At 46.0% G+C, this 14,400-nt stretch overlaps 1 long non-coding RNA gene across 4 annotated transcripts in view; it reads left to right on the plus strand.

Moving 5' to 3' along the window:
- The first annotated feature begins 7,422 nt into the window (after positions 1–7,422).
- LOC119258872 (uncharacterized) overlaps positions 7,423–14,400 on the plus strand; it is a 112,307-nt gene continuing 105,329 nt past the window's right edge. For 3 of the 4 annotated variants that reach the window (XR_005128347.2, XR_008551181.1, XR_008551180.1), the window contains exon 1: positions 11,774–11,817. This is a non-coding gene — a long non-coding RNA (uncharacterized LOC119258872). Of the gene's footprint in view, positions 7,452–11,773; positions 11,818–14,400 lie in introns of those variants that run through there. The other variant, XR_005128348.2, reaches the window with a different exon arrangement.

Genomic DNA, 14,400 nt, shown 5'->3' on the forward strand with positions numbered 1-14,400 from the left:
TTCAGCAGAAACTTGCAGACCAGGAAAGGGTGGAAAGATGTATTCAAAGTTCTTGGGGAAAAAACTTCCAACCAAGAAAATTATTCTCAGAAAAACTGTTAAAAAGGAAGGAGAGATAAAGCCTTTCCCAGACTAACAAAAGTGAAGGGTTTCATGACCACCAAACCTGCCTTAGGAGAAGTGCCAAAGGGGGTCATTCAAATTGAAACAAAAGGGTCATCAACAGCAACAAGAAAGCATATGAAAGTATACATCTCATTGGCAAAGATAAACAGATACAGAATAATGTAATAGTGGTGCATAGATTATTTTTAATCTTAGTATAAAAAAAGTTAGAAGACAAAAGCATCAAGAATAATTATCACAACAAAAAAATTGCTAATGGAATACTCTTTAGACAGAAGTAAGTTCTGATACAAATAAAATAGAAAAAGGGAAACGTTTGTGGAACTTTTTAATGCAATTGAACTTAAGTTATTATCAGCTTAGAATAGACAGTTATAATAAGTTTTATAAACTATGAACCAGAGACACTTTTTGGGGGGTGGGGGCCGGGAGGGGAGGGATTGGGGTCAGAATGGGGCATGTGCAGTTGTATGGGGGAATATAAAAATAAAATTTATTATTTAAAAAAAAAAAAAAAAAAAGAGGTATAGGCAGCCGGCAGGGACCTGACTTCAAGCCACTTCTCATTTACTTTTATCCATCACTGGCAATTAAAGATTTTTGAGGCTTGAAAAAAAAAATAATAAGTTTTATAACATCATTATGGTAACCCACAAAGAAAAAAAGCAATAGATATTAAAAACAAAGAGAAAATAATCAGATTATATCTCTACAAAAAAATCAATACGAATTCCAAAGGAAGACTGAAAGAAAGGGAGGAACAATGGAAGACAAAACAAAGTACAAAACAACAAAATAACAATAGTAAGTCCTCATCTATCAATAATACTTTAAATGTAAATGAAACTCACCAATCAAAAGATATATAGTGACTGAATAGATAAAACACAATATCCAACTATATGTTGTTTACAAAAGACTGTAACAGACTAATAATAACCGTAAGAGATGAGGTATTATATAATAATAAAAAGGTCAATTCAGTAGGAATTGACAACACTTATAACAACACTTAAAAGTATATAAGCATCCGACATAGCACTTAAATTTATAAAGTAAACATTAATAGAACTGAAGGGAGAAATAGAGAGTATAATAACTTCTGGAGACTTTTCTACCTCACTTTCAATAATGAATAGATCATCCAGACAGAAAATGAATAAGGAAACATCAGACTTGAACATTATAAACCAAGTAAATCTAACACCCATGTACAGAATATTTCACCCAACAACAGCCCAATATGCAACTTCTCAAGTATACAGAGGACATTCTCTACAATAGAGCACATGGCAGGTATGGTAGATCACAAAACAAGTCTTAAGAAACAAACATTTTAAGAAAACTGAAATCATTCCAGTTATCTTTTTCTGACTCATTATATTCCAATTTTCTGGAACAAAACTAGAAATCAATAACAAAAGGAAAAAGGAAGTTACAAATACATGAAAATTATATAATGCACCCTTGAAAATCCAATAGGTCAAAAAGGAAATCAAAGGGGAATTGTAAAAATGTCTTGAAACAAATGAAAATGAATCACAACATACCAAAACTTATAGGCTACAGCAAAGTCAACACTAAGAGGGAAGTTTATAGTAATAAATGCTTACATTAAAAGAGAAGAAACTAAACTAATTAACTTTATCTCTCCAGGAACTTGAAAAAGAAAAACTAAGCCCAAATTCAATAGAAGGAAGTAAATGATAAATATTAGAGCAGAAATAAAATTACTACATAATAGAAAAACAATAGAAAAAAATCAACACAACTAAGAGTTGGTTTTCTTTAAAATATATACCAAATTCACAAATTCCTAGCTAGAGAGACTAAAAAAAAAAAAAAAAAAACCTACTCAAATAAAATCAGAAATAAAAAAGGAGAGATTACAATTGATACCACAGAAATAAAAAGGTGACAAAGGACTATTATAAACAATTGCATGCCAACAAATTGGAAATTTAGAATAAATGGATAAATTCCTAGAAACATACAATCTACCAACACTGAATCAAGAAGAAATATAGCCTGAACAGGCCAATAACACATAGAGATTGAATATGTCATCAAAAATCTTCCCACAGAGGGCCTCCCTGGTGGCGCAAGGGGTTAAGCACTGCACTATGAAGCAATCCTCAGCCTCTGCAGCACGAGTTTGATCCCCAGCCTGTCAGGGAGCTACCCACATGGCACAGCAGACCTCTCCTGACTCGCCCACTGCTCCCCTAAGCAGTGTACTTCGGTCAATCTGCCTGTTCTGTTCCCCACTGTCTCTGGTGAATCCTCTCACCCCCCACATCTCTGGCCTGTACCCCAGCTCTTGTATTTATAAATAAATCTTAAAAAAAAAATCTTTCCACAGATAAAAATCCAGGACCAGATAGTTTCACATGTGAATTCTAGCAAATATTTACAGCAGAATTAATACCAATTTTTTTTTAATTCTTCCATAAAATAGGAGAGGGAAAACTTCCAAATTCATTATAAGGCAAGCGTCACACCGATACTGAAGTCAAGGACACAAGAAACACAGTCAATATTCCTGATGAACTTACATGCAAAAATCCTCAAGAAAATATTAGCAAACTGATTTAAATAGCACATTGAAAAGATCATACATGACCAAGTTTGATTTATTCCACATATATAAGGATGGTTCAATATATGCATATTATCAATGTGACAAAGCACACGAACAGAATTAAGGATAATAATCACATGATCATCTCAGTAGATGCAGAAAAAGTATTTGACAAAATTCAACATGATAAAAATTCCAAACAAATTAGGTGTAAAAGGAACTAAGCTCAATATAATGAAGACCATATATGAAAAATCCACAGCTCAAATCATATTTTTTGTGTAAATTTTCTTTTTAAGTATTTTTGATTGAGATATAATTGACCTATAGCATTCTGTTAATTTTAGGTATACAACAATTCCATATTTGTATATATTGCAAAATGCTAACACCATATTTAATGGTGAAAAACTGAAAACTGTTCCTCTAAGATCTAGAACAAAGCAGGGATGTCTATTCTTGCCACTTCTATTCAACATAGTGCTGAAAGTCCTAGTTAGAGCAATGAACTAGAAGAGAAATATAATAATCAGACATGGGGAGAAAAACAGGCATCCAAATTAGAAAAGAAGTAAAATTATCTCTGCAGATGACATGATCTTATATATAGAACACCCTCAAGTGTCCATACAAATCTGTTAGAACACATTTAGTAAGTTTTCAGAATGCAAAGTCAAAATACAAAAGTCAGCTGCATTTTGATACACCAAAAACTATTTGAAAAGGAAATTAAGAAAATAATCCCACTTATAATGGTATGAAAAAGAAGAAAACATTTAGGGATAAACTTAACCAAGGAGGTGAAGGACTTACACAATGGAAAGTATTAAACACTGGTGAAAGAAAAGAAAGCATACACAAATCAATGGAAGGACATTTCATGTTCATGAGTTGGAAGAAGAATTAATATCATTAAAACGTTAAATGCCCAGGGCCTCCCTTGTGGCACAAGGGATTAAGATGCAACCTATGAAGCTGTTTTCAGCCTCTGCAGCATGAGTTCCATGCCCTGGCCAGCCAGGGAGCAACCCACATGGCACAGCAGACCTCTCCAGACTCGCCTGCTGCTCCCCTCAGCAGTGTACTTCAATCAATCTGTCCTGTTCCCCGCTCTGTTTCAGGTGGATTCTCTTACCCACCACACCTATGGTCTGTACCCCAGCTCTTATATGCATAAATAAATAAATCTTTAAAAAAAAAAAGTCAAATGCCCAAAGAGATCTTTAAATTCTCTGTGATCCCTGTCAAAATCCTAAAGGCATTTTTTCATAGAATTTAGAACAAACAATCCCAAAATTCGTAAGGAATCACAAAAGATCCTGATAGCAAAGCAATTTGGACATGAAAACTAAGTCAAAGGTATCACACGTTTTGATCTCAAATTATTTTACATTCCTACCATAATCAAAATAGCATGGTACTGGCATGAAGACAGGCATATAGACCAAAGGAACAAAATCAAGAGACCAAAAGCTCACTCAAATATGGTCAACTGATCTTCAAAGGTGTTGAGACTACACAATAGGAAAAGGACAGTCTCTTCAATTAATGTTATTGGGAAAACTGTCCATATGCAAAGGAAAAAAATCAGACCCTTTAACCACACAAAAAAATTAACTCAAAAAGGATTAAAGACTAAAACATAATACATGAAACTCCTAAAATAAAACATGTGAGAAAAGTTTATTGATATCAGTTTTGGCAAGGATTTCATGGCTATGACAGGTTAAAGAAAATCAACAATTAGAACTACATCAAACCAAGGAGTTTCTGCATAGCAAAGGAAACAACCAAATAACAAGACAGCCTCCAGAATGGAAGCAAATATTTGCAAAACATGTACCCTGACAAAGAAGTCATATCCAAAATATGTCAGGAACTCCTAAAACTCAATAGCAAAAGCAAAACAAAATAAAAAAAACCCAACTATAAAGTGGGCAAAGGAAATGAATAGATGCACTCAAAAGAAGATATACAAATGTATGCAACAGGCACATGAAATTGTGCAATATCGTTAGTCGTCAGAGTAATGCAAATCAAAATTACGATGAGATACAACCACATAACTGTTAGCATGGCTGCTACTTAAAACAAAGAAAGGGCCTTCCTGATGGTGCAGTGGGTTGAGTGCAGCACTGTGAAGCTGTCCGCAGCCTCTGCAGTGCAGGTTCAATACCCGACCAACCAGGGAGATTCTACATGGCACGGCAGACCTCTCCTGTCTCGCCCACTGCTCCCCTCAGCAGTGTATGTCATCAGTCTGCCTGTTCTGTTCCTTACTCTGTCTTTGGTGGATCCTTTCATCCCCCACATCTCTGGCCTGTACCCTGGCATAAATAAATAAATCTTTAAAAAATAATAATAAAGACAAAGAAAGATAACTGGCCAGAAGCCAGGAAAAAAAAAAAAAGGGAAACTTGTCTATTATTGCTGGGAATGTAAAATGATGCAAATACTTTGGGAAAGAGTATGGTGGGCCTAAAAAATTTCAAAGTAGAACTATTATATAATCCAATAATCCCACTTCTGTGTGTATGTCAAAATTAATTGAAATCAGGATCTCAAAAAAAATCTGCATTCCCAAATTCATTGCAATATTATTCACAACATTCATCTTGTGGAAGCAACCTAAATTGTACACCAGTAGATGAATCGATGAAAAAATGTGCAATAGGCATACAATGGAATATTATTCAGCCTCTAAAAAGAAGGAAATTTTGGCATTTGCACCAATATGGATGAATCTGAAGGATATCAAATAGAAATATGTGAATTATGCTAAGTGAAATAAGCCATACATGGAAGGACAAATACTACATGATACCACGTATATGAGAAATCTAAATTAGTCAAACCCATAGACACAAAGTAGGATCATATTGGCTGAGGACTGGGGGATGAGCAGGGAGGTATTGGTTGGGTAGAGCTTCAGTTTGTACATCCTAGAGATCAACTGAATAGCACATGCCTGTAGTTACCAATACTCTATTGCATATTTACATTTTTACTAAGGGCAATCTTATTTTAAGTGTTCTTAATCACACAAATAATAATAAAGAGAGTGGGAGGGAACTGTGGGGTGATGGATATGTTTATAACACAGATTGTGATGATACTTTCACAGGTATATACACAACACATGTCTCCAAACTCAACAAGTTATTATACATTAGATAGGTACAACTTTTTGTATGTCAACCATAATCTCAATAAAGTGCTTTTTAAAAAAGAATTCTCAAAATTTAACAGCAGAAAAAATAGTCTAAAAGGTGGGCAAAAGATGGGAACAAATGTTTCAGAAAAAGGTGTACAAGGATGGCAAATCAACATATAAATGATATTCAATGTCTGTAACCATTGAATAGGCAATGCAAATTAAAACCACAGTGAGATATCATTACACCCATCAAAATCAGTAAAATGAAAACACCACCAAATGCAACAACACCAAAAGCAACAACACCAAATGCTGCACAGGATGAGGAGAAACTGGATATTCACATATTGCTGGTGGGAATGTAAAATGGCACACTCTGGAAAAGGCGTGGCAGTTCTCAGAAAAGTACAAATGCACCTGCCATATGACCCAGGAAGCGCCCTCTTGGCATTTTTGCCAGAAAAATGAAAACTCAAGTTGCTAGGAAAACCTCTACACTAACTCAGTTACTTTATTTGTACTAGCCCAAACCTGGAAACCACCCAGATGACTTTCAACAGTGAATCATGAAACAAACTGTTTACCTTTGTGATACTTCCACACCATGGAATACTCCCCGGCAGTAGCAGTACAAGGAACAACTGCTGACACATAGTGATATGGATAAATTTCAAGGAAATTATGCTGAATGAATCAAGTCAGCCCCCCAAGACCACATTCCTGCATAATTTCACTTATAGAAATTCTTGAAATGGCAAAGTTATACAGAAACAGATTAGTGGTTGTCAGGGATCGCCTTCCAAGGTAGGTGTGGCTATAAAGGACAACAGAGGGATCTTCTGGAGATGAGACAGTGCTGCGTGTTGATGGTGGCAGTGGGCATGAACCCTGCGCACAGGACAAAACTGGATACACACATGCACAAAGAGTACTGGGGGGTAGGTGGGGGGCAGAAGATTGTAAGTAGGATTGGTAGATTGTGTCGGTGTCTAAATCCTGGCTGTGAGTGTGCTATAGTTTGGGGAATTGTTACCATTGTGGAAAACTGAGTGGCATGTGCTGCAAAATCTCTCTGTATTATGAATAACTGCTGGTGAATCTATGATTATCTAAAAGTAGTTTAATATTTTTTAAATGTGTGAATGCTCCTGGGCTGTTTATTTTTCCAAACAGCATGTAAAAAAAAAAAAAAGCAGTGGTCAGGAGCAGAAGGCAATTTTGTCAATGTTAAGAAACCACCTAAGTCATAAGTGCCACTCCCTCACCTTGCTGTCAGGGACGTGATAGACGCTGCATAGCGTTGGAATTAAAGTTGCTCATGGCCTCTCGGTGTTCAGGGGTGTGTGTGTGTGAGTGTGTGCGCGCGCGTGCTGGTGTGGCAGTGAGAAGGAGTAATCAGAGGGAGCAAGAGCTTTGCCTCCCCTACAGTCAGGGAGGCTGATGAAGGTGCTGTGCTGAAAGCGAGGGAAGGTTTAAGGAGGGTGTTGGCGCCGGGGGAACGCCCTCCTGCTGCACCCTCCGTAGGCTCTGGGTCCCGCCTGAACGGCGCGAGTGCAGTGACTGAACCCCACTCCCCACAAGAAAAAGGTGAGTGCGGGACAGGGGCGGGAGGTGCAGCCTCTGGGCAGCACCAGCCGGCGTGCAGAGGCCGCGCCTGGTCTGCGGTGCTGCAGCAGAGACGCCAAAGAGACCCCAGTGCTGGGAGCGAAGCGTAGCGGCCAGCAGGGTGGGGCCGCCCGGAAATCCCGGTGGCACTAGTCTGGTACCATCTACAGGCCGGGGGCGCGCACACGAAGGGCACGTGGGTGTGGAGGAACCCGCGCCGCCAGCCTCCTTCCTGCAGCGCCGCGGGGGCGGGGTGTCAGTGCTCAAGGAGCAGCGATGGGGTGCTGGCCCCACAGGAGACACCCGTAGCCCCACCTCGGCACCCAAGGGGCACATCATGAGGCAGGGACCGCACCGAGGCCTGGCGCCTGGAGGAGCTCTCCGCGCGCGCGTCCCTCCGGGTGCCAGGGCCTCTTCACTACTCCGGCTTTGTCCGGGGATGCCTGGGGGTGCGGACGAAGGGGCTTCCCTAATGGCCAAACCCTGACTTGGGGGGAAAGGCTGGGGTGGACAGAGACCGGTGAGAGCGCCTTGGGGCTTCGAGGGAACTGCACCTGCAGCCGAGTTCCAGGGACCGGCGAGGGCCGGTGGTTTCCACGTGGGTGGACCCCGAGTTGGGGACAGCGGTGGGATCGCCGGTGGCGGTCATGTACACTCCCACACGCTTGCACACCAGCGCGGGCACACGGATCCAGGCTTCCACCCGCCAGTACTGGGGTCCGCGCCGGGAGCGCGCTGGAAAGAGAAGGCCGTGGTGTGCGGCCGCTGGGGGTGGGGGTGCTGGGGGTGGTAGGGTGGGATGGCACGCGTCTAGGGTGTGGCCGCGGGGGGCGGGGAGGCACTGGCATGCTGTGACCGCGCTGCCGCAGCAGCCCCGCAGTCGGGCGCCTGGTGCAGAGGAGGTGGCGCGGGGCTGCGAAGTGCCCGCCAGTCGCACTGCGGTGCCTGCCGGCGTTCACCTGCCCTCCGGGTGGAAGGCAGAGAAAAAAGGTCCGTTTAAAGGGGCCAGGCTGGGCCAAGACTTGCTGGTTCCAGCCGGAGCGGAAGGGTCTGACTGCGGGTCGTGGGAGTTGCAGGACAACGCCAGGTGCCATAATGCGGGAAGTGACCGCGAGCGCAGCAGCGGCGTCTCCACCCAGGTCCTAGAGCTCCGGAGAGCGCGGCCCAGATGGGAAAATTCCTTCAATTGGGTATTTCCCAAAGTGGTCCTGAACCCTAGTATAAACCCCTTTCCATGCCCACCCACCAACACACACACCCACACACACACCCCTCCAAATTTCTATCAGTCTTTGAAGCGTTCAGCAAGACTGAACTTAATGTAAAAAACAGCATAAATTCTTCACTTTGTTACCCTCAGCCCTTAAGTGCCCACGAGGCAGCTTTTCACAGCCCCTTACACGCGGCTGCTCCAAACCCGCAGAGTTGCTCGCGTGCTCCGCTTTTGCTCCGCAAACCCCGGCCAGAGCCACCGGAGGACGCTGAAGGCAAATTCTCGGGTGGCAGCCAGGCGCCGCGGACTCTGCCGCGCGAACCCCCTGGGCCGCATTCCCACGGCGAGGGGGTCGGCTCCGCGCGGACCCTGGGTCACCCCTCTCTCCGGCATCGCGCATTTTCTCCACCGAGCGTGACCCCATAAACAATGAACTCGAGTCCCGAGAACCTGCCGGCCCTATACCTGTACCCTGTACCCCAGCGGGCGCTGCGCGTGTACCTGGACAGCCCCTGTATCTGTACCAGGCTCCCCAATCCTCAATCCCCGTGCCCAAAGCGGAGGTAGGCGTGCCTTTACCTGTCTCAAGTCAACAGCCACATGGAGGCCATCTCCCTCGCTCTGCTTTCCCAAGGGCAGAGCCCAAGAAGGTCCGAGGTACCTGTGCCATTCGCCTCCCCCACCCAACATGCGGGGCGACCCCCGGGTGTGTGTGTGGGGGCGGGGGGCGCCCGCGTGAGTGTGCGCGCGCGCGAGCATTTACCGCACAGAGTCATTTCCAGACGTGCAAGACAAAGCATTTCAAGCAAACATGGTCCAGACTTAAAGTAACAAAACAAAACAAAACTAGAAACCGCATCTCCTCCAGGCACGGAATCAGTGCCCTTGCCTGCCGTGGCCGCTGGAGCGCCCACATACCGGAGCAGGGTTTTTAACTCTTAATATCCTCCAGATCCTCTTGGAAATGACCTCCTCTGGCGGAGAGGCAACAAGTGACCCCTACCCGGCTCTACGGCCTCGCTGGCCCCAGTCCTTGCTGGAGTAGCTGACTGGGGGTGGGGGTTGGGGGGGTGGAGGGGGGGTCAGTGCCTACTTATTTTTAATTGCGAAAATTCTATCTGCCTGTGTCCTGCATGCTGGGATTCTCGTCACAATCAACCTCTAATTTTAACGTAGCAACACCTGGAAATGGACAATTTACCCCTCTTCCTATTAAAGAGTTTTTTGGGGTTTTTTAACAGCGCATTTTTCATCTCGGCGGATTTATGCTTTATGGATGAGAGTCCCTAAACTTTGTTTGGAGAAGTGGGGGCGGGGAGTTGGGCTTAAAGGGTGCAAGGCATTGCTTATATCGAATGCTTCTCCCCATCGCCCAGTTTACAATGCTCAGATGCTCAGCTTCCTCCGAGGTTTCCCATCTAGCGTTGGCACCAGAAGCGTTCCGCGGAGCCCCCCTGGCGAGGTAAACGTGCAGCCATTTGTCTCGTGCCCAGAGAAACCCACGTACCCGTGGGTCCAGGCCCCCAGCTTTAATGCTGCCTGAGGCTCCCATTCCGGTGGAAAGGCCCTCAAGGGCAAAGTCGAGTTGCCCAGCCGGTCACCCAGGGACCAGGGGCCTCCGCCTTCCTCCGTGCCGCGCCCTCGCCTCCCCGGAGCGCCGCGCAGCCTCGGCTGGAAACCGCGTCCCCGCACGTACCAAGTACAAACTGCTTTGGACAAAAGTTTGAAACAATCAAGTGCAGCGACAGACTTCTCCTTCCAATCTGCTTATAATAAATAATCCTACAAATACAAGCACTCAAGTGGAGAGCAGACGCCCAGATTCCCGGTCCCCACGTGTTGCTGGAGTTGGCGCAGACGCGTCCGCCGGCACAGCGGCGAACGTGACACCGCATTTTCTCCGAATTCCTGCCTTCTAGGGTGGTGCAGCAGGAGACGGGGCCGTAGAAAGGTGGGGGAAGAGGCTGCGGAATCCACTTATGCTTTAGAACAGTGCGCGCCTCCGGGGGGTTCTTGCACGACCCCATTCTTGCACACAAGAAAAGCACTGCTCGGGAAGGAAGATTCATAACCCGGTTTCCCACGACCATGCAGCGCGTCCCTGCCGGCACCACTAGTTCAGGTGTTTAATTTGACCTTTATTATGAGCGATGGGCTCCCAAAGGCTCAGAACTGGGTTCGCACCCCGATGACCGCCCGCTCCCCCGCCACCCCGCCAGCTTCTTTGGGAGGACCCCCTCCCCCACGCGCGAGAGCGCAGGCCCTAATCCCGCCGCGCCCTGACCCGGGGGGTCGTCAGACATCCTCGGGTGTGGTCGGGGGGTCTCCCGGACCTCCGAGCTGGGCGGTGTCTGCAACGCATGGTCGGTGGTTTCTCTCTAGCACAGCGTGCCGGTGCACAGAGAAAACAAACAAAACACACTTTAAGTGCCACTGGCATCTATGGAATGGCGGTGGTCTACACAGCGGGTGCCCAGGCCTGGAAGGGCTGGGGGAGGGTCCTGCGGCCAAGGGGAGGGTACTGCGGCTCAGGGTAGGGCGTGAGCGCGGAGAAGGCCAGCCGGCCGCAGGGGAACCATTCCCTCTCCGGGCTCGGCCGGCGGGAGCACCCGCTGATGCAGCTTAAGGGGCTGGTAGGCTCTCCTGCACCCCACGTGCTCCCCCCCGCCTTCCCTGTGTCCCCCGGCTTTTCCAGGAGGAAGATGGGGTGCCCAGCGGGGTGGGGCGCGCGGGGCCGCGGGGCCGGGCTGTCACGTGCCCCCCTCCCCCGCCACTGCGGCGGGAGTTCCAATCAGAGCGCGCCAGGGGGCTCCTCCTGGGCAGGAACCACCCGGCTCCGCGGCGGAGGGTGGGCCGCCGTCACCTGACCGCCCGCCCCCGCCCCCCGCGAGTAAGGGGCGGTGGTAGCGTCTGCTCGGTTACAAATGGCCCCTCCCGCCCCGCTCGCCCGCTCGCTCAGGCTCGGCGCGGACCCTCCGGGGCGCGCTCCTCCTCCAGGCGTCCCGCCGCCCAGCCCGGAGCCGGCCCGCGGTCCCCGGCACCCTTGAGGGCGCTCCGGCACGGGGCGTGGAGGCTCGCGGGCGGAGTTCGGGACGCGAGGTTGGCCGCTGGGGCGCGCGGCTCTCCTACCCGCAGGTGAGTGTGCATTGCGGGCGTGGGATGCTGCGGGGACCGCGCGGGGCGCGTGCGGGTCCGTGCGGAGGAAGTTTGCTGAGCCATTTCTCGCCATCTCGGTGGCTTTTTCCTGCTCCTGCGGGTTGGGGGGCTCCCGCGAAAGCCTGGATTTGGGGGAAGGGCTTCGGGAAATTCTTGTCTTGAGATACTTGACAAAGGTTGAAAAGACATCAGGTGGGAGCGTGCGGCTGCAGCTGATGGAGATTACACAGGTGCAATGGAGTGTGCCTGCGTGTGTGGCTCCTGGGCGAGAAGGTGTTGGGGAGGATGAACCTGAGACCGGGCGAAGCCTCTGCGGTGGGTCATTCCGTCCCCCAAAGCCACTTAGATTCCGGGGAGAGGCATTGCCCTGCTCCGAGGTGGTTACCGAATGTTACCGCAGCAAACGGGTGACACCCTACCCATCTCCCCCCATTTCTGATATGACCCTGTCATATCACTTGCAGGAGAGCAAGTGGCTCACTAAAGAGTGTGTGAGGTCTTAAGGAGCCCAGAAGAAATTCCTTTTACCTTTTAATTTCTTGGCAAAAATTAGTATTAAAAGTGCTGAATCATGCAAAAAAGAGATGGGAAATAATTCAGCTTTTGGTAAAGTTTTCGAAAGCGAATAATATCTGCATTTTTGGATGAATGCTTAAATTTAAGGTGTAGGCATTGGGTATTTAAATTCATATTTTGACACTGTGCTCTTGGCTTTATGGCTGTTGGTTGCTTTTTCCTTCCATACCGCGAGATGTAGCCATTCATTATTGCTTACCAATGTCCCCCCTCCCCCAAAAAAATGCAAGACATTCTTGTGTGTGTGCTGTGTCCGTGATTGTAAAAGGAGTGGAGGAAACAGTCCTGGGAAATAGAAAACATCCTCGTTTGATGAGTGCAATGATGGCCAATTTGATTTGTCATATGCCACTGAAGGAAATGTCAAGCTGATAACATGCAGACTAGAGAAACAGGAGTGGCCCATCCAGCAAGAAATAAACCGTAATCCAACTGCTCTCAATATAAGGGCCAGAGGATTAGTGTTCATTGGAACCTGAATCTTTGGTGGAGGTGGACGGGTGCAGTTTTTGATGCAAGTTCTGAGATTAGAAACCAAGTGGCATGGAGATGATTTTTTAAAAGATGAGAGTCAGGATTAGTAAAATGGGTGTGTCCAAAGACAGCTCCTGCTCATTTACTCTGGTCTGCACTGTCTGAACTGCTCAGTGGCCTGCTGACTCATAAGGGAACCAGCATGGCTTAGCAGGGGCGGATTTTACCTTAGACCCTAAGAACTATACCTCTTCTTAAAACAAAAAGGGAGCAGAAAAAAGCTTCAACAGAGACATGGTGACCAGTGAAGCTGGTCTCCTTCTATCTCTCTTCAGGGAAGGTTTCCCCCCTGATTCCTTGACTTGTCACCTTCATTTCAATACCTATCATCTGTGCTTGTGCACAGCACATTTGGCTTGGCACAAAGATTTCATTCTAAATCTTAACATTAGAAGTAGTGGTACTCCTAACATGATGATTTCAAAGGTATTTGTGAAGGACACTGAAAAACTGCAATATGAACGATTAATTGAGTTTTCTTTGCAGCACAGACTCTCTTAACATTGCATGCAAGCCCCAGAGCCCCACCCTGTTTCTTAGTATCTGCATGAAAGGCCAGGAAAGGAATTCGACAATTGCAGTGGTGCAGAGAGGCAATTTCTAGAATTGGGATTTACGTTTATTTAAATAATAACTAAAAATTCGAGGGTAAGCTTTACCCCGTAAGTACGTCTTATGGAAAAGCACAGTGTTCCTCAGTTTCACCCGTCATCTTGTTAAAATATCCATTTAACTTTGAGAGGTTGATCTTGATAGAAAACGGATATGAAGTGGGAACTGCTTCCACATTTTAAGATCCTGAGGCTAAATGACATGATCCGAAGGACAAATACCAAAACATATAGTGAAGCCAAAAAGAATGATTTTTACTTGGGTATTCTTAAAAGTAAGGCTTTTCTTTCTTTTTTAAAGAAGGGACTCATTTCTAGGCAATAAACCTCCTTGAGGAATAGACAAGCGCTTGGCCTCCCAGAACAGAGATACACAAGCGGAGCAGGGAACAGATAAATAAGCCTGGTTCTTCGATCAGAACCCAGTCATATCATGTCAGATTAGAGGAAAGCCATTTCTGCAACCCGATTTCAAAGCTTATTGCAAATCTACAGGAAAGGAAATGTTTTAAGCAATTCAGAAGAAAGAGCTGTTCATAAACTCGCAAAAATTCACAAATTTATAAGGAAGCATTATAAAATCATAATCATTATCATCACAGCCATGCTTACCCGCACATCTACTGCAGACAGTGGGTCTGGCCACGGGAGAAGAGCGAGACCAAGTGAGAGAGACCTTTTTCTTTCCTTGTTTAAAAAACAGGTTTTCAAAAGGACGCCCGCTTCCTGTTGCCATTCACTTTTAAGACAAATAAATCATTTAAAGAAGAGAAAATGATACTTTTCCCTTGATGACTGGCGTTAATTAATGCATTTCTAAATCTGGAAGGGGTGGCCAGTT

Source organism: Talpa occidentalis, unplaced genomic scaffold (genome assembly GCF_014898055.3).
Source record: "Talpa occidentalis isolate TD23 unplaced genomic scaffold, MPIMG_talOcc4v2.1 talOcc4.10, whole genome shotgun sequence".
Classification (NCBI taxonomy): Eukaryota; Metazoa; Chordata; class Mammalia; order Eulipotyphla; family Talpidae; genus Talpa; species Talpa occidentalis.